Raw genomic sequence first — 18,247 nt, 5'->3', positions numbered from 1 at the left:
GGAGGGAAGAAGTGGAGAATTGTGCTTAATATTCATTTTCAGTGTTGCAGTTAATTTTAGAGTTCTCTGAAAAGTGAATATATTCCCTTTCCTAGTGTTCCCCCCTCTGTTAAACTAAGCATAGGTGAAAGTATTGGCTTCCCAAGGTAACTATATCAGCACAAGGTCATTTTTGTTTTGTCTGACTGTTCCATATGTATTAAAAGGAAACAAATCCAGCCTTACTTGTGTGCCTGAAAGATGAGGCTTAAATATAGTTCACACTGCTTTCTTCAGAAAGGAGAGTCACACCAAACCTGACAGCCTTTGAAAACTGAAATGTTTGCATTTTAATATATGTAAAAAAGAAAAAGTTTTATGTAGATCTGCACAAGAAATGGAAAAATAACCATAGTCCTTAAAAATGCTGGGAGAGAAAATTATTTTTCACAGAAATGAAAACATTTGATTTGATTAAAAAGGCCATTCTTTAAGGCAAAGTTCTGATTTTTTTTAACTTTAATTGATTCCCTATTATTGCTAATTTGTGGTTTGAACAGCACATTATGCATAACACTTAACTATAAGATGGTTATTGCAGCTTAGATCACTCAGAGCTCCACTTATCTGTATGTAATATCTGTACCTCAGCCTGGTTCAGACTTGCAGCAGGCATTTATGTTTATTTGATAGCCAAGATCAACTCTTTATTCTTTGTGATCTAATAAGAGATATAGAAGAGAAAGGGTAGTGTGTAAAATAATAATATGCTCAGTACAGCTTTTATATAACAAAAATTGTACAAGGTACACAGTGATCCAGTTTACAGTGGAGCATGAAAATGGGCTGTGCTGAAAGCTTCGGGAAAGGAAAAGTATCTGTAGGAGAAAGTAAATGCTCACCAGGATTGTATGACAGTTACCAATTTCACTTCTGTAGCAGTGGAATGACAATATAAACAGCCATTTCTTTTCTTTGAACAGTGTTGCTGTGTTTTAACAGGCAAGCATGTTTTGTTTAGAAGGGTAGTCCCAGGTTTCAAATAATATCTCAGACATCTGTGATAAAACAAGGACCTCTGAGCTGCTTATTTCCTGTCTTGGTTCAGATTAAACACTGCGGTCCCATAAACGTGGGCAGGCTCAATCTTGTGCTCTGTAAGTGAGCAGTGCTGGGACTTAGTATCACTCACAAAAACGTATATAGTCCTCATATGGTTTGGTGGAGTTTGAATTTTGTTACTCAAAAGATGCACCAAGATGTGAAACCAGGAGGACTTTACATCACATTTGTTTCCCAAGAAAGTGCCTCTTTCTGCTACAGGCTGCTATATATTCAGTGGTGTTTCATGCCTGAAGCACACTAGTGAAACTCTTCCCCAGCGAGTGATCCAACTGTGGCCTGAGCCCCTCCTGTCTTTCTGCTTCCGTATGTACCAGCGCCTGCTCTCCGTGTTATTTTCTCACCAGAGGCATCTGTAGATAAACTGTGGCTCTGTTTGAGCATTAGAGTCATGTTTGCAGGGTGTGGATTGAACAGGGAAACAAGGAAAGGCAAAGCACCTGAGCAGTCCTGCACAGCAAGGCTTACAGGACTGTCGTAAAAATGGGGAAAACTTCTCCTATCTTTTTTGAGGTTGATCAGCCTCCACAACAGTAGACAGCAAAGACCCTCTGCTGACTCAGGAAGCTGTGTCATGCACAAAGGCCTTTGTGGTGGCTGTAAGTGCACAGCATTTAGCAATGCCACAGCGCAGAAGGCACTAACTGTACCTGCCAGTGAACCGCACGGCTTGTCTCAGTGGGCCAGTGAGCGGGGACCACAGCTCTGTGCGGGAGGAGTCCATTCTTCACGCTGCTTGGGAAGTTGCCAAGTACAGTTTATCCTCTTAGCATTTCATCAGGCACAGCAGGGGCAGAATGAAGGGGAAGGGCAAGTGGGGGGTATGGTTCCAGAAGCATTGCAACTCCTCCTTCACAGCACATCAGCAGGTTCTCACCTTTGGGGTGGCAACAGTTCCTGTTCCCAGTGAGCTCCTGCAAGGTCAGGAGCTGCTACCTCACCCAGGAGCAAGTGTTTCATTCTTTCCACTTTGAGGAAGAAGCAAGAAAAGAGTGTGCTGGATTTCAAAATGGGGCAGTAGCCATTGTCCGTATCATACAGCAAATTGCAATGTAAGTCCCCCCTACCTCCCAGTCCAGGGGGATTTATGAGCTCTAGAAAATGCAAAAGCAGGCAGTGAACAAAGAGCTGCTGGAAGTGGGCTCAGCTGCCATGGAGAAAGGAGCAGAAAGAGGGTTAGAAAGATTTTTTTTTTTTTTTTTTTTTACTACCAGGCCAGGTAGATCAAGCCCTTTGCCTCTGATCCTTGAAGGGACAGCAGAATAAACTTGGTAGTGTCAGAATATGAGCTTACAAACCTAAGAAATGCTGGGTCCTCCAGCAGAGCAATCTGGGCACTGACAAATGAGTGTAAGTCAGATTCAGATGGAGTGTATCTTTCTGTTGCCATTAACCCTCAAAGAAGTTCCTGTTCTAAGAATTTCAGTTAGCTGTCTGCATTTAGCTGGGTCAGCATAGACAGCAAGGGCCTATACTAGTCTTGTGCTGAATTAGTTTTAAAAAAAAAAAGAAAAAAACATCCGAGATATTGTTTAGTGAGTCAGTTTTTCCTGGAAGATGTTCCCAAAGAGTGAGATGACCTATTTTTTGCTTTCTTTAAACCAGTTTCAATGGTGTGACTGGAGCCCAGTGGTGCACAAGTCTGGGCAGAATCCTCTATCAGCTCTGAATTTCACTCAAGGTAAGTCACTCCCCTGCTTTAAGATCGTTACGCGATCGGTGTCGTGCTTTGTGCTCTGTGGTAACAGTGTAAAGCCTACAGTGCTGGGGAGATAATGACGCTCTTTTATGCCTTTTCTATTCCGATGGGCCCAGCAGGCCTAAGATACCTTGGGGTACTGACCAAATGAAACACAGCACTTGGGGCGAGCTCTGGCAGGCGGAGATTGCTGAGACTGTTTCTAATGTGGTGTATGGTGGGTACACAGCTCCTGCCCTGCAGCGAGCCCCTTCCAGCAAGCTGCCCTCTGAGTTGGGGCTTGCTGGAAGGGGACTCCTTGGAGTGCCCTATAAGTAAGGGAATGTCATGCAAGGAAAGAGGGAGGGATGTCCAAGGCTCTCCCGTCCCCTTATGCTGTGTGCCAGAGGAGTTGTCTTTGGCTGTTATCTCTTGCTTTGTTCTGTGTCTGTGTTTTTTATAATGGATTTAGCTTCCCTCAGAGTTTTTTCCTGTTGATATGACAGTGAAGTAGAGATGTGGATAAAACACAGACGTTCCTTCCAAAGCGCTATTTCTGTGCACAGGAGAATTCAAGGCAGCTGCAAAGCATCACAAAACCCACAAGATACTGGAGCTATATTATAATATCAGCTGAACAGCAGTTGTTGGTTTTGTTTGGTTGGCTGAGGAGCCAGGAGTTAGCAACAAGTGGTAAAAGCCAATCTGACCGAAGGCTAATGGTTAAAAAAAAAAAAAAAGAGTACTTATATGTGATTGGCTGGGATTTTTTTGGCTGGAAAAAAATCAATTTACATTTAATAAATCTGTTTCCTCTCCCAGTTTCTCAAAAAGCTCTTAATTTTTAACAAATTCTGTAGGTATGTGTGTAGGTAAAAAATGAAAGCGTAATGTTCATTTGAGGATGGAGTTTATATATTTAAGCTGTAATACCTATGGGTATCTGGTAAATGGTGATGTAAATATGTCATGAACAAAAGTTGATGAGGAGAACTTTTAGAAGTAGCTGTAGCTCTCAAGACTGCAGAGCTCCATGTGAACAGGATGGATCGATGTGTGACAAGCTGAAGAAATGGGCCTTTCGGCTTTAGCCTGACTTCTCAGGATTGGTTAGTGAATGCTGCGTAAAGAATCTTCCGCCTCTTGGAAGTCAGTTAGCATTTCGAGGTAAAACTTATTTCAGTTAACATTGCATAATTTTAAATTATAAAAAAGACTGTAGCTGTCATTGCTGAAAGCTAAAAGTACAGCTAGAGCAGAAGCAAATAGTCACATAACCTAAAGGCTATGTGCTGTGGCTCAATAAGCTCCCACAAAACCCACCGTTTCTCATAAACTACTCTTTCTTCCCTGACTTCTCCTTCCTGAAAGCTTGGGTAAGTAGGAGACTATGCAGCACATCTCGAAGTTCATCAGACGCAGTTACTCAGAAGAGAACAAGACAGGCACCAGAAAGGACAAAAGCTCTTTGGTTTCCTCAAAGAGGTTTCCCATCATGGCAAGCATTCTCATGCCACCTCCTTCTCTGAGTTCCCTCTGCACAGAAGGGAACCTAACAAAGCATTGAAACTAATTGCCTTTCTCCTGGTCAGGGTGCTGATCTAGAAAAACTTATCCACAAAGACTGCTTTTTACTCTGGGCAACAGCACAGAATCCCCTGGTCACTGTTAGTAGTGTTTCATTCCTGGAGACCTCTGTGGTCTGTAATGAAGTCGTGGCAGGTGAGGGGAAAGGGAAGATGCGTTGTGATTTTGTGGTGAATCTGACCAGTGGTGAAAACAGCCCTTCACGTCTTATGGAGTGACAGCATTGCAAGTAAGGACATACCACAGGTAATGTGTCAGCCAGCTAACCTGACCTAAGTGGTAGTTGCTTGCTAAACCCAGGCTGTCATCAGAGTCTCAGAGATGAGGACTGTTGGTTTTTTTAAGGCTTTGAGACAGACTTGTCTTGTCTCAGATAAGAGAGGTTAAGTGAGACCGAAATGACATAAGCATTCCTCAGGGTGTTTTTGTTGTGTAGGTGAATGTTTCCAGTAGATAGGAACAGCCCTGCGTACGATTGTTTCTGTTTATATGCTGCTAGAAGAGCATATAGCTGTCTTCATAGACACTGGTATTGCCACAGTTACCCAGCTCCAAGTCACTCCGCTGCAAAGCATTGAATATGGGACCATATGCTGAAATCACTCTGAAACTGAAGCCAGCACAAAATAAGAGCTGCTTGTTAAGCAGTGCATCATGGAGAGAACTTGTGGCAACAGTTTCTCAGAGCTCATATTGGCTTAAGTGGTATCAAAGAGGAATTCAGCCTGTGGTTGTAACCTGTGCCAGGGGTTCCCAGATTTGTGTTGCTCTAATGCACAGGCAGCAGCAACAGCAACCATAGGTATTAGCAACAGCCATCATTATCAGTACTGGAGTCAAGGGCAGATCCTGAGACAGTGGCCGCTGGAAATGTGCTGTTTCATGCATATAGGAAGGTGCACCTCTAGTTTCCTGTTTCCACCTTCCCATCATATACTTTTCTAATCCTTAAGCTACCATATTCCTTCCCAGAGGGACCCATCCTCCCTGTCCTGAGTCAAGACCCACACCACACCCTTTCATTTACCAAACCCCATCTCCATCAGCTTTAACTGTGCTCATGGAGATGTTTGCCCTGTGACCTGGGTAGTTCCTCCTTCAGTGATTCCCGTACCACAGCTTAGGAACCACTGGCATATGTGTAGATAAACATATTGAGATGATCTTTTTACTGCTTCACTTTGGGAGAGGAGTACTTTCCCTGCAACAGGTGGCTCCAGCTGAGATGTTTCTCTGTGGGTTTTACACAGAGCCCTTGAGATAAGGTTAACTTAGGAGGCCGGTCCATTTCTGAGAGACACTAACCACTGAGTGCTGGAAATGTATCCCTTGTAAACTGCGTTGTGTTAGTAATGAATTAAATGAATTGCTGAAGTATCAAAACAGTGCAGGTTTGGGTGAAATATAATTTGTAAGTGGAAAAGACAGTGGTGAGTGAAAAGATCTTCAAAATAAATCAAGCCACATTGCCCTTTCCTGATTTTCTAGGGCTGTTTTGTTCTTTAACAGCTTTATTAGGTCTATACAGAGTGAGCTGACTCCAGCACAGAATTGAAATAAAAACAGTGGATAGGCAATAATGCTCTAATGCAAAGGTCATAACAGCTTTTTGAGTTTGCTTGTGTTCAGCCAATTTAAAGAAGATTGCAGTGAAGGCAACTTAAATATCTTCATAAAATACAGGCAAGCAATTACCTTTAGTAAAGCATGAAAGAATTACAGAAAGTAAGGCAGGGAAGTCCATCTCTCGTGTCCCAGGGCAAGACCAGATCTTTCCAGATAATCCCTGTCAGATCTCTGACCTCTTAACAGCCTCTGCTGCATAGGTGAAAAGTCTCAAGGACAATGTTTGAGTGAAGAACTGTGCATTGCAAAGCAGGCTCCTCAAAAGAACACCTGCAGCTTCAGAATACCACAGGGTGATCATCTCAGGTGTTTTGCGGTAAAGTAAACCTTATCTACTCTTCATAAAGCTACTTGTGGGGTACTATGCTTGGTAGATCCTTGCTTCCAAAGGTAGAGTAGTGCAATAGTCTTCCCCATTTTATTTTTTTTTCCTTTTAAGGTTACCTTTGATAATGTAGGAAACCAAGCCAGAGAAAAGTGATGTTCTAATAACTTATGAGGCTAAATGACATCCCAGATGAACTTGAAGATTTGAACTGAAGCACTGGTAGGAAGCTAACAGATAATGACTGCAGGGCATGCATACGATAGGATGTACTTTGCATGTGAGTGCTTACAGCATCCACAGAACATACCTGGGTGAACTATGTGTAGAGAGGACTGGTTGCTTTATCTTCTGCTGTACTTAATATTGTACTTAGTGCAGGGAATTAAAATCCCAAAGGAAAGTCTTACGTCTTGGCATCCATGGTTTTGATAGTTTAGAGTCAGACTACACTATCACCAAACGTGGGTTTATTTCTCCACTTAGTTCTTTAGTAAAAAAACATTGAAAACCAGACAGATCAGGATGGTAGCAGACTTACTTGGAGTTTAGAACAGTTCTCCTTTTGTATACTATAGGATGGAGCTGAAGAGGTTTTAAAAGAAATGTGATTGTGCAGTATGTTAATCTGAGATAATTCTTTAGTGACTTTATGCTGTTTCTGTAACTCAAATGTATCTAGCATTGAAAAGATACTTTCAATTTTATTTGATACTATATTATTGCATGGATTGCCTGTGAGTGTAGTGGACCAGTTGGAAACCAGTTAAGGAAGCTAGAAGGTCATCAGGGAGCCCTTGGCTGTTCTCCCTGCTGGTAGGCTGCTCTGCACATCCAAGAGTAAACACCAGTTTGGCTTTCAAGAATCACGGTTAAACAGTTGTCCTTGTTTGTAGCAATACTTTCACTTTACAAATGGGAAAAGCCCATTTGCAAATTCAGCTCTTTATTCCAGTATTTGGTCTATTCATATATGTCTCCTCTTTTGCAGCCTAACTAATTGCAGACCCAGTGTGGCAGAACTCATATGGACAAAGACCTGAGCACCCTAGTCTAACGTGGAGGTTATCCCTACTTTGAGCTAACTTGATGGATTAAATGAAACCCAGAGATCCCTCCAACCTCAATTATATTATGACAGACATACTGAATTGCTCCATACTGGTGCTGGTTGTAGCACTCGCTTCTTAGTGGCTGGTTGTGTAGTGAGAAGGTTGAGAGCCTTTGTTTAGCTGCTAACAACCGTCTTTACCTTTAAGTCTGAATCTTCTCCATGGTAGTTTTCAGCAAATGGGTGTATTCTGTGATCTTTGCTATATTCTGCAGGTTCTGTCTTTGGGAAAAAAATGACAAGATAGGAGAGAGAGGGCTGGGGAAAGCAGAAAAGTCAAAGTCCCAGGACAAGACAAGTCTTCAAAAGAACCTCTTCCTTAATTATACATAATGGATTTTTGTTTGTTTATTTGATTTTTACTTCCCTTTGAAGTCTTGGGCACTGTCAGATGTGGGTAAGGATTTGACTGGATCATAGCATTGATCCTGTTTGGCAATTTTGGGGAACAATTTTTAAGCTACCCTGATTTTTGTGATTAGTTCTGAACACACCAAGTACCTGGACTTCCTTAAGATCAAACCACTAATTTGTCCAGTGAGATTCCAAACCTAGTTTTTTTTCTACCTCTTTCTATTCTTCTCCAAGACCAGAAAATGCAGTTTTTCAAAGAAGAACTTTGAAGAATCAGTTCATGCTCTGACCTAGGAATATTAGCAAGAGGTGTAGGCAAGTATCTGTTTGGGTTGGGGCCAGAAGTGTTCCCACAGTGAGATTTAGTGAAAACCCCAGTTTCATGGGCAGAAGGGTTGATGGGCCTGACTTCAGCCTGCTGGAGACATCTTGTGCATTTGGGGCTGGCCACTTAGAGGGGGTTTGTCTTTGGCTTTGCACAGGATGGTTCAGTGAAGGTGCCAGGAGAGAGCAGTTTGACCAAACACTTAAATGCTGAAAGTAACAATTTCTTGTTGGGTGGCATGAGATGTCTGTGGTCCTAGAAGTTAAAAGCTTTTCAGTAAATGCCGTTGTTCATCTGACCCTTTTCCATTCTCTTGGTTCCACCTAGGAGGGTTCTGCCCCAAAAGAGACCCAATAAGATATTTCTACTCCTTTCACTGATGATCTCTTCCCTTGCCTTTCCTTTTGTCCTTGCTGGAGTCCCCCAGGGGCAGTGGGGTCTCAATCCCCAGCTGCCAGCCTGCATCGTGTCAGCACCGTGCAGAATTCAGGCTGTTACTTTGTCCCTCTCTGCTATTTTCCAGCCATGATATTTTTCTTCCCTTTCTTCCATACCCATTTTGGGAGCACTTTTTTAAGATCTGACTGTAAGCCCAGCACTCAGTCAAAGCAGCGGGAGGATGCTCTGCATGCCAAGGAGAGCAGAAGTGTTCTCGCTTGGTGGTGGGGGTGGAGGTGCGTGTCAATCCCTGCTGCCACATTGACTCAGTGGCTGTTGTGCAACTGGAGTCCAGGAATCTGCATTCAGAGAAGATAAGTGCACGATGGTTACGCAAATCAGCAGGTGCAGCCTCTCAGAGTGGAAGGATTGATGTGCTGCAGGGCCTTCAAGAAATCATTGAATAGTGTTTTAACAGACCCAGCACATCTGGGAGCAAAGGATTTCAGAGCTGGATTGGAAGTTGGTAGTATCTACATGACTGTGACCTCGTTAAAGATAAATCTAAATAAAAAGAAGACTTTCCCAACTAATAATGTAACATATAATTTACCCAAAGTTAAAAGACTTTTTAAGTTAGACTTGGGGAGTGTTTTACAGGAAAAAATATTAGAGTTAGGTATTCTTTAAGAACAGTGCCTTATACGGCAAAGAACTATGATTCTGCCCTCAGGAAAGAGGCATCTTCATAAAAGCTGATCATTGTTCAGTGGTGAAGACAGCATTAGGAACAAAAAAGTAAAAGCAATGTGGAAGGGGAGGGAGAGTGGGGCGCAGTTAATACAAATTAGAAATGAAGTGCAGAAAACTGGAAATGAAAAGGAAAATGTAAAATTATCCTTGGCTGCTATCTTCAAGGACGATAAAGAATTTAAACATTCTGCTTGAAACAGAAAAAGAATTGTGTAAGGCCTCTTTGAAATGGAAATGGTGCAATTGTTAATGATGATGAAAATAAGTAGAAGCATTTAGTAAGTATTTCTGATCTATGTTTGGATGACAGCAGAATAATATGCTAGAATCACAGGAGGATAATGAATTAATTTCTAAATTATTAGGCCTCGAGAAAAAAATATTATAAAACACTGACTAGTAATAACCATTTTAGAAAGTACATGTTCAGATGACTTGCAGGCAAGAGCCCCAGTGGAGATGCTAAGAAGATAGGTGGTTTGCAGATGGCAGTTTTTAATACTGGGGAAATCCAGGACGCTGGATTTTTGGCTGGGTTTTCAATATGCCAAGAGGGAAACTGGATTAGTCAATCAAAACAATCGTGGGGAGTTTAGAGTGTAGGACTTCTCCCTCGGCTCCTTCTTTCTCTGTGGGCTTAGGAACAAGCCTTGGGGCAGATGATCCCTTTGTGTACCTGCTGGATTTAAGGCCTCTCGTGACTCTTACAGGACAGAATGACACTTCAGCTTCTTTAGGAATAGGTTGTTCAGAGCCATTGAATAAAAAAAAAAAAAAAAAGGGCCCTGAGTCAAAAAAGTGCTGCTGGTTTGAGAAGGAAGTGAGCTGGCTGAGATTCAAAGCCATCATCCCCCAAAGCAGTATCAATTTTGGATTAACTGTCAGTGGGAGGTGGTAGCATGCTGGTTGTTCTTGGATATTCTGTCCAACGGTGAGTTAAGCTCCTGCTTACTTATGAAGGACTTTCCTTTGGAAATGTTCTGAATGATGATGCAGATGCTGAAACGGTAATTCCTCTTTTGATGGGCTAGGAAGGGAGCATGGAGTCTGTACAGCTTCCAGCCTCCCTGCTAAAGAAAAGGTACACTCACTGTCGAGCTTTTGTACTTGCCATGACACTGTCCAGCCGCAGGGCTCAGATGCTCTGTAGAGAGCATGCCTGGGAGCTGAGGGAATTTTCCCACCTTTGCAGCTGCTCCAAAAAAGGATTTCTAAGATTAACTACAGGAAGGTCTTTCTACGTGCTGGCTGTCTCCACTGGGGCACTAACAGGGGCTTGCCCGCTGTGGGCTCAAGGCCTGGATGAGATGCGAAAGCCCAGACTGCTCCTACGTAACAAATTGGAGCATAAAAGTGTGAGATGTTGCCCAAGGAAGCCCTTCAAAGATCCAGGAAAGACATACCTGAGTGCCACTTACCAGCCGTGCCTTTGAGCTCCTCGCTGCAAAAGCATGCAGCAGTAAGGAAAAGCCTGTTCAGAGGAACAGCATGCCTTTGGGGAGAAAAAGAAGGCAAGGCTAAGGGTGAACCATTAAACTAGTTCACATGCTGATTCTGCTTTGAATTGTGGGATAAAAGATATTTATTGTCTATACCTCTGCACAGTCCCCCACCTTCCCATCAGCTTTGCCTCACAGCTTCTCATTTACCCTCCGTTACAGCTCTGCTGTCCCCAGCTTGAACGGGTTCACCACAGTGGCAGAGGTGGTAATTCCACTTCTATTTCCTTAATGTTGCCTTGATAGGAAAGTGACTTGGCTTTTCTTAAAACACTGGAGTGTGTTTCCCTGAATTGCATTTGACATGTATTTTTCAAATGTACTTCTGTCTCCAGTGAGTGTTTTGTAATTTATGAGTAAATTATTTCTTCTCAGTTTTCTTCTAGGAAATGCTAGTATCTGTGAATATCAACCATTTGTGTTGTTAGGTTAACTGGGAGGTTAGAGCAGTCAGTTTCTGCGCTCTCACACTTTGCAATTTGCACCTGATATTATTCATCACCATTCATTACAAATAAGATTCTCAGCCTAATCTTTTGTTCCTACTATCAAACTGGTATCTTTAATGATGCTGTGAAAGCAATATTAATTATTAGAGGAATGGAAGGAATGGAACTAGAAATGGAATTACAGATGGAACTATTAATATTTATGGAAGCTTAATTATGCTGTAACATTTTGTAGACCTGCATTGAAAAAGATCTGCACCATACAAGAAATGCTTTCCCTGATGCAGCTTTACATAATCAATTCTTAGTATCTGGAGCTTCGAGTGAGTGATTTTTAGATTCGGCTTTAGAGCCCAGCACTGCTTTTCCACTGCAGGGTGACAGCAGGGAGGGGAGCTAGCTGAGCCCTTCCTTCTCAGCTGTCTTGCCTCAGGGTGAATCAAAGGCACAATGGCTGATTTGAATTTATGCTACTGCTGTCTGGTTCCCATATCCTATTTCTCTCCTTACTTTCTCACTTTTCCTGCTCTGTCCTCACCTTCTGCCTCCCGCAATAGCAGGGGGTGGGAATGCAGTATATGAAACCAGTGCAGGGGAACTCTTAATCTTTCTACCTCATCTGTCTTGATCCAGTAGAGATCCCACGTTACACAGGAAAAATTTGCCAAGAGAAGTCAGTAGCTTCTACATGTGGGAAGTAAATTCAGTCCTAAAACTTTTTTGGCAAAAGCTGTTTGGAGGACGTTTCTAGGGGCATACTCTGCGCATGACAGGCTGTTCCATCTGTTTGCAGAACAGTTGCAGACAGTGAGAGCCGAAGAGATGGGGAGGTACAACTGACCTTCAAAGGTATTGCCAAAGCTAGAAAATACAGCTCTGAAATGTATTCAAAAAGACCTTCCTCTGACTTAGCTCTGCATCCATGTCTTTGCATGTCCTAACTGGCACTGTGATGCTTGTGGTGCTGATACTGTAGAATTACATAAAAATGAAGCTCCCTTTCATTCACTGTCAGCTGCAAGCTTTGACAGTTTCTGAAGCATTTCACCACTTCTGAAATGTCTGACTATGTTTCTGCTTATAGAATATTTTCTTTGTCTTACTCTTCTGGCAGTTGTTAGGTTAGAATGCGAAGAGGAGATTTTCCTAATAGTAATATGAAAACTAGTGATAGAAAAAGGTTTTTTAAATTTAATTCTCCTATTCAGCCCCCCAATAAAAATTAGAAGATTAAGAAGAAAAGGACAGAAAATGGAGTCTCCTAGTTTATCTTGTAAGACCTATTGATAGTGAATATGAGTGAGTGCAGTGCTGTGGGCTCCTGCCTCTTGTCGCTTTGGTGTTAAGTGCTGCTGCAGTATGATTGCTGCCTGTTTTATGCATTTTGCAGTTTGTACACTGGATTTCTCTTTTGGTCACTCCTTTCTATACCTGTTGCTGTTCACAAAAGTTGCTGACAGAAACAGATTAGCATTAGTGCAGAGGTACCTCAGACCTGTCGTTTCCTTCATCCATTAAGGATAGGGGTCTGAGGACATTCTTATTATACAGTGAATTGCAGACCATAAGAGTTGTATCTGCTCAGTAATTCCTTGGACGTGGGCTGTGCACCCTGAAGTGCAATCCCTGGCCTGGGTCACTGTGAAGCCACGTTGAATTTAAACAAGGATACATTCAGCTGGCCAGAATGTGTGTTTGGAGTTTAAACTCACGGTGGTTTCCTCCTGCCTCCATGGGGCTGATTACCACACATTCCTTTCTTTTAATTTCAGCCCTCTGCAGTTCTAGGAAAAGGTCCTTGATTAAGTACTGAGAAACCAGTCTATTTGCGGGTCTAATTTTGTTGCTTCAATTACATTACTGTATGCTAAATATAGGAAGGCACCAAGCAAATCCCAATTCCTGGACTGGACAGAGTGTTCAGGAGCACTGTTCAAATTGAAATGGTGTGGCTCGGGCCTCTGTTTAATTCTAGCTAATGGACCAATTTCTCCCAGAGTGTAAATCAGCACATCTACATTGATTTATAGGCAAGTGGCTGGGTCATCACAGTTTCACACAGCTAAAAATGAGCCTAGTGCCCAACTCTTCGCTTCCTGTTTCTAATTGAAAGTAGCAGAGAGAAATGGTGCGTCATGCTGGTGGAGTTCAGAAGTCCTGGAGGGACAGCAGAGTGCTTCAATCTCGTCTGGTGTCTGAGAACCTAGAAATCAGCAAGTGGAACATGTTCAACAACCTGTAAACTGGTCTTGTAGTTTGCTGCTGACTCTACATTGCTTTCTGTGCTATTCCCTGGGTGGTTTTTTTTTTATAGCCCTGAAATCCATGAAAAATAACTATGAAGTCTACTTGTCTTCTAAACATGTGCGAACGGCCTTGGCATTGCAGGGAACTTCAGAGTCCAGTGTAACCATGCAGATTTGCATTTTTCTTCTGTCCAGCAGGTGAAAAAAACACCCAACAAACAGAAAACCACAGCATTTTAAGTGCATGGAACACTTGTAATAGGTGAGAGATTGATTGCGCTGGAGACAGTCGTCTTATCTGCTAAACAGCTACTGTCTATCTCAGGGAACAGCTTCTCCTGCAGCGCCTCGGTGGCAGGGTGCCATGGCCCTGTCCTGGGGTGACCAGTTGTTAGTCTGAGCCGCTGCGTGGCCCATTCATTCCCGGGCCCATTGGCCAAGACTCCTGACAAGGGAGCCAGTTTGCTGGGTGCTCAGCTGAGGCCTACCAGCACAGGTCACATAGGCTTTCTGTTATTTTTCTGCAGGGCCAGACTTGAGTCTGTATGAAAGCTGGTGTGAATTCTCATCCAGCTGCGCTGCTGACTGCAAACTCTGCAGCAGGGTTTCTCCCTCTATTCGCAGCTCAGTGCTGCTGCCTTGTATTTCAAGGGCAGCTTGTGGGGAACCATGAAACAAACTCAGTCTAATTCCTGTTTTCCTTTTTTGTGTGCCTCGAGGCTGCCCTCACATTCCTTGCAGCTGGTGACTGCTCTATTTCCCTGAATCTCATTCAGAGTAATGTACCTACAAGCCAGATAGTTGTCATCTCTAAAAGATGTTTTGTTTCCACAGAAGAATAGCAATGAGGTTACTGTCTGCTCCCTTCACAGTCAGCCAGGCTGGGAGAAGTCCAAATATCCAATCATCCCTTGGAATTCGTATTGCATAAAGATAAAGCAGCCAAAAATAGTTTCCATGAGCTGGATGGTTCTATAGCTTTCTGTGTTTATCTAACAGGAAAATGTGTAGTAGTACGGTAGGTCATGCACTAAACTGAGCAAAATCATGGGGCATGCGGGAGCTCACGGAGATGAGCTTATCATTTATTTATTTGATTAACTTAACCTCTCTCTGCTTAAGAATTGCCTGCAGTTTTCTTACATTGCTCTTATGTTTATTTGATAAAAGGAAAAATCAACCCAGCTGTACTGTGAGGAATTAGAGATTCTGAAAGAGGCTTTTGGAGAGGGGAGGAGGGAGAGAGGAGAGTTTGCACAGCTCTGCCAGAGTCTTATTTTTTCCTGCCTTCCAAGAACAGGGCTGTGTTCCATCCCCTGCCGCCCCCTCAGCTAGTGCTGGGAAGAGCAGCTGAGTTTAGCTCACTGTTCCTGGAAGTCACTGAGACACCGAGCATCGAGAAACCAGCATTTTCTGTAGCAGGCTCTGCTTGAATGGAAAAGATGAGCTGATCTTCATCCCTCTTGTTCGCTAGCCTGGATTAACCCTCGCTGCACCAAGACAGGCTACAGAGGCTACAAAATGTGCTCTTTTAGAAAGGGACAAAGGCTTTCTTCATTCACTGGGGCCATGTGTCTGGAAGCCGCTCTGAAATACAATGTCACATCATCAGCCAAATGTATGCCTGATGTAACTCAGGTTCACTAGATTTGTGCTAGGACCACCTTTTATTTTTTTTGTCTTGCCTATTGGAATTGAAGCACGAGCAGCTGTTCAGGCAAGCAGACTGCTCCAGTGGCCATGTCCTCCTTGGGCTCTGCACTTCAGTAAGGAAAGTGCTTTTTGGAGTGCAAAGAACTTCTCAGCCACAGACTCCCCCAGAACTGGCCTGCTTCAGGTATACCTTGTGCGGGTAGTTACAGCATGGTGCTGTGTACTGCTGCACAAAATGTTTGATAATGTGCTTTAAGAGGCATATAAAGACTGTGTGCCATAGGGTAAATTCCAGTCAGTTAAATGAAATTACTTATATGGGGGTCTGCATTTGTGTTAGGGGTAAGGAGGAGGAGTTTGTAGTTTATAATCTTGTAATTTGGGTTCTGTTTCTTGCTGCATGATTGGGGCCAAGCACTGTCCTCTGATGCCTCAGTTTCCCCTATGTGTAGTATGGGATGTACTGATACTGTGGTTCAGTTGGGGATCGTGAGGGTTTATTAATGCCCGTGGGGTCCCCAGGCAGAGAGCTCTATGGAAACACAAACTATTACTGGGTCACTGGAAATGCACTGGCTCATTTGCTTCTTTCTTCAGGCTGACTCAAAGCTTGTTATTCCACAGCTGTGACTGTCACAGCCATAGCCCCAGTGCCAAATTTGTGTGAGTCTGATGGCTGTGATGAACCTGATGAGACCCTGAAAACAGCTTAAGGTGACCAGAACATAGCACATGTAGGCATTTCTATTGCTATTTCCATGGATGCGATTAGCTGAACACGAGTAGTCCAAAGGTTTTTCTTTTTCAACGTTTTTGGCTTTCTTTCTTCAGGGGAGAAAGAAAATCCCTTCCTTTCCCTCTGTGCCTAGAACTGGCTTAGGGTTCTCACTTGACACAGGTAGTCAGGTTGATTTTGGTCAGCCTCGGGCTTTACTTTCTCAGTTGAGCTCTGATGAGGGCTGGCCCCTGATTTCAGCTCCTCAGTGCATTAATCTGGGAAAGAAAACAAACCTACCCTGAATGCCGGTGTAGGCATCTGTCAAAGTACCCACAAAGAAGGAGAGATTTGGAAGGGGTTGGGGTAACCTGGGATGTCAAATTCACTGTTTCTAAGCTGGCACTGGTAGTTGCATGTAATGAGATGACTTTTTGAGATTATTTTTGTGGCTGTGGAGTTCATGGAAGAGACTGATTCTTTTTCTGGCATGGAGGGTGAAGGAAGCAGGGCTGAAGCACTGGGATCTTATGAGTCTCTGCTTTGCCCCATCCTGTCCCCTAAGGGAATTTACTGCTGTTCAACTTTCAGGCTTCATAGTCGGCAACCTGTAGTATTGCAAGGCAGAGAAGAGGCTGTGGCGTGTGAATCCTGTCCTGAGAGCATGGCCTCTTGGGAAGGAACTGAGTGAGCAGCCCTATCTCCTGCCTTCCCCCTGCCACCACCATGGAAGCACTGCGGTTTGGTTAGTTGCCTGGATAAACAGCGGTGGGGAGGTTTTTCTACTCGAGCACATACTCTGAGGAAGTGTAATGCCACAGTACTGGAGGCTGCCCGCCGCCTCTGGTGTCTGCAGAGGTGCTGAAGGTGCTGTCGCTGGCAGTTCCCTGCATGCGCTGCTCAGCCCTTCTGTTGCGTGTGGTCTCGTTTTCGTTTGTGCAAATTCTTGCTACGGCGTGGGAAGTTGCCAGAGCAGAGATGTTCATGCTGCTGATGAGCCTGTAAAAGTTTCTTTGTTCAACTGCCTCAGTTCTTGGAATTGATCTAGGCCAGGCAGCATCTTGAAAAACTGTAACTAGAGAAATAAACTCTTCCACCTGATGCTTTCCTATTAGCACAGATTCAAAGGGAAAAACAGAGCTGCTGCAAAAGAGTGCAGGCATTGTGTGTGGTGAGGAGGTGTCAGCAGCTGAGTCAGGCTCACAAAACATCATTTAAACAAAAATCTGTGAGTACCTGCTCGGCTGGACACAGCTTCATCCCTGTACTGTGCCCACAAGGTGGGTGAGTGTTTGCAGGGGGCAGAATAACTAACACGCTTATAAAGCACAATACCAATAGTTTTGGTCCTTGCACTGTGGCCTTACAGATACTGCCTACAGGAACTAAATATAGTTGCCCTATTTCTGGGTAGCAGACTGACCACAGTGAAATAAGGAATTACAGTATGGGGTCTCACTGAATCCGTGATAACAATCACAAATTTCTAGCAAACTGGTTTTCTAGCAGCTTTGAATTTTCATGGGAGAGGAATAAGAATTTCCTTTGATTTGGGTTTTATAATAAAAACGTTACTTTTTTTGTTACCAGAAGTTGTAGTGTCGGTTGCCTGCTCCCCTGCGTGCAATTCTGATACACAGCTCCTCTTCCCAGGCTCGGTAGCCCTGGGACGTTAGGTCATATGAGCTGTGACACTTGTCCTAGAAATACCAGGCTTGAAACTTAAAGTATTTGTTATTATTTCCATTACAGAACCATTTAGCATTTTGCAGTCTGGGATGCATTTAATGGAGCCCAAAGACACACAGTGGTTTGTCCCCAGACAGCTGACAGGTTGGGGCAGAAATGGCAATGGGCTTTAGGTCTTCTGCGTCTCAGCCAGCATCTCTGCTGCCCCTCAGCTGGGGGTATGTCGTGGTTTAACCCCAACCGGCAGCTAAGCACCGCACAGCCGCTCGCTCACCCTCCCCCCCAGGGGGACGGGGGAGAGAATCGGAAGGGCAAAAGTAAGAAACTCGTGGGTTGAGATAAGAACAGTTTAATAATTGAAATAATAATAATAATGATAGTAGTAATAATAAGAATAAATTGTAGTGAAAAGGAAAACAACAACAGAGAGAGGAACAAAACCCAGGAAAAACAAGTGATGCAACCGCTCATCACCCACCGACCGACGCCCAGCCCATCCCCGAGCAGCCATCGCTGCCCCTGGCCAACTCCCCCAGTTTCTATACTGAGCGTGACGCCCTGTGGTATGGAATAGGCCTTGGGCCAGTTTGGCTGTGCCCCCTCCCAGCTTTTTGTGCACCCAGCAGAGCATGGGAAGCTGAAAAGTCCTTGTTTTAGTATAACCACTACTTAGCAACAACTAAAACACCAGTGTGTTATCAACAGTATTCTCTTACTAAATCCAAAACACAGCACTATACCAGCTACAGGGAAAAAAA

The 18,247-nt window shown here is 43.6% G+C and overlaps 1 protein-coding gene across 5 annotated transcripts in view; it reads left to right on the top strand.

Moving 5' to 3' along the window:
• MAPKAPK3 (MAPK activated protein kinase 3) overlaps positions 1-18,247 on the top strand; it is a 135,133-nt gene that overhangs the window by 18,106 nt on the left and 98,780 nt on the right. For 3 of the 5 annotated variants that reach the window (XM_072875600.1, XM_072875599.1, XM_072875606.1), the window contains one exon: positions 2,707-2,782. The exons of 1 other annotated variant lie outside the window; for it this stretch is intronic. The gene's annotated coding sequence lies outside the window, so the exon portion shown is untranslated. Of the gene's footprint in view, positions 1-2,706; positions 2,783-14,766; positions 15,270-18,247 lie in introns of those variants that run through there. One more of the 5 variants, XM_072875602.1, reaches the window with a different exon arrangement.

The sequence above is a fragment of the Ciconia boyciana genome, chromosome 11, assembly GCF_034638445.1.
Source record: "Ciconia boyciana chromosome 11, ASM3463844v1, whole genome shotgun sequence".
NCBI classification, from domain to species: domain Eukaryota; kingdom Metazoa; phylum Chordata; class Aves; order Ciconiiformes; family Ciconiidae; genus Ciconia; species Ciconia boyciana.
This window is presented reverse-complemented; position numbering and strand designations above follow the sequence as displayed.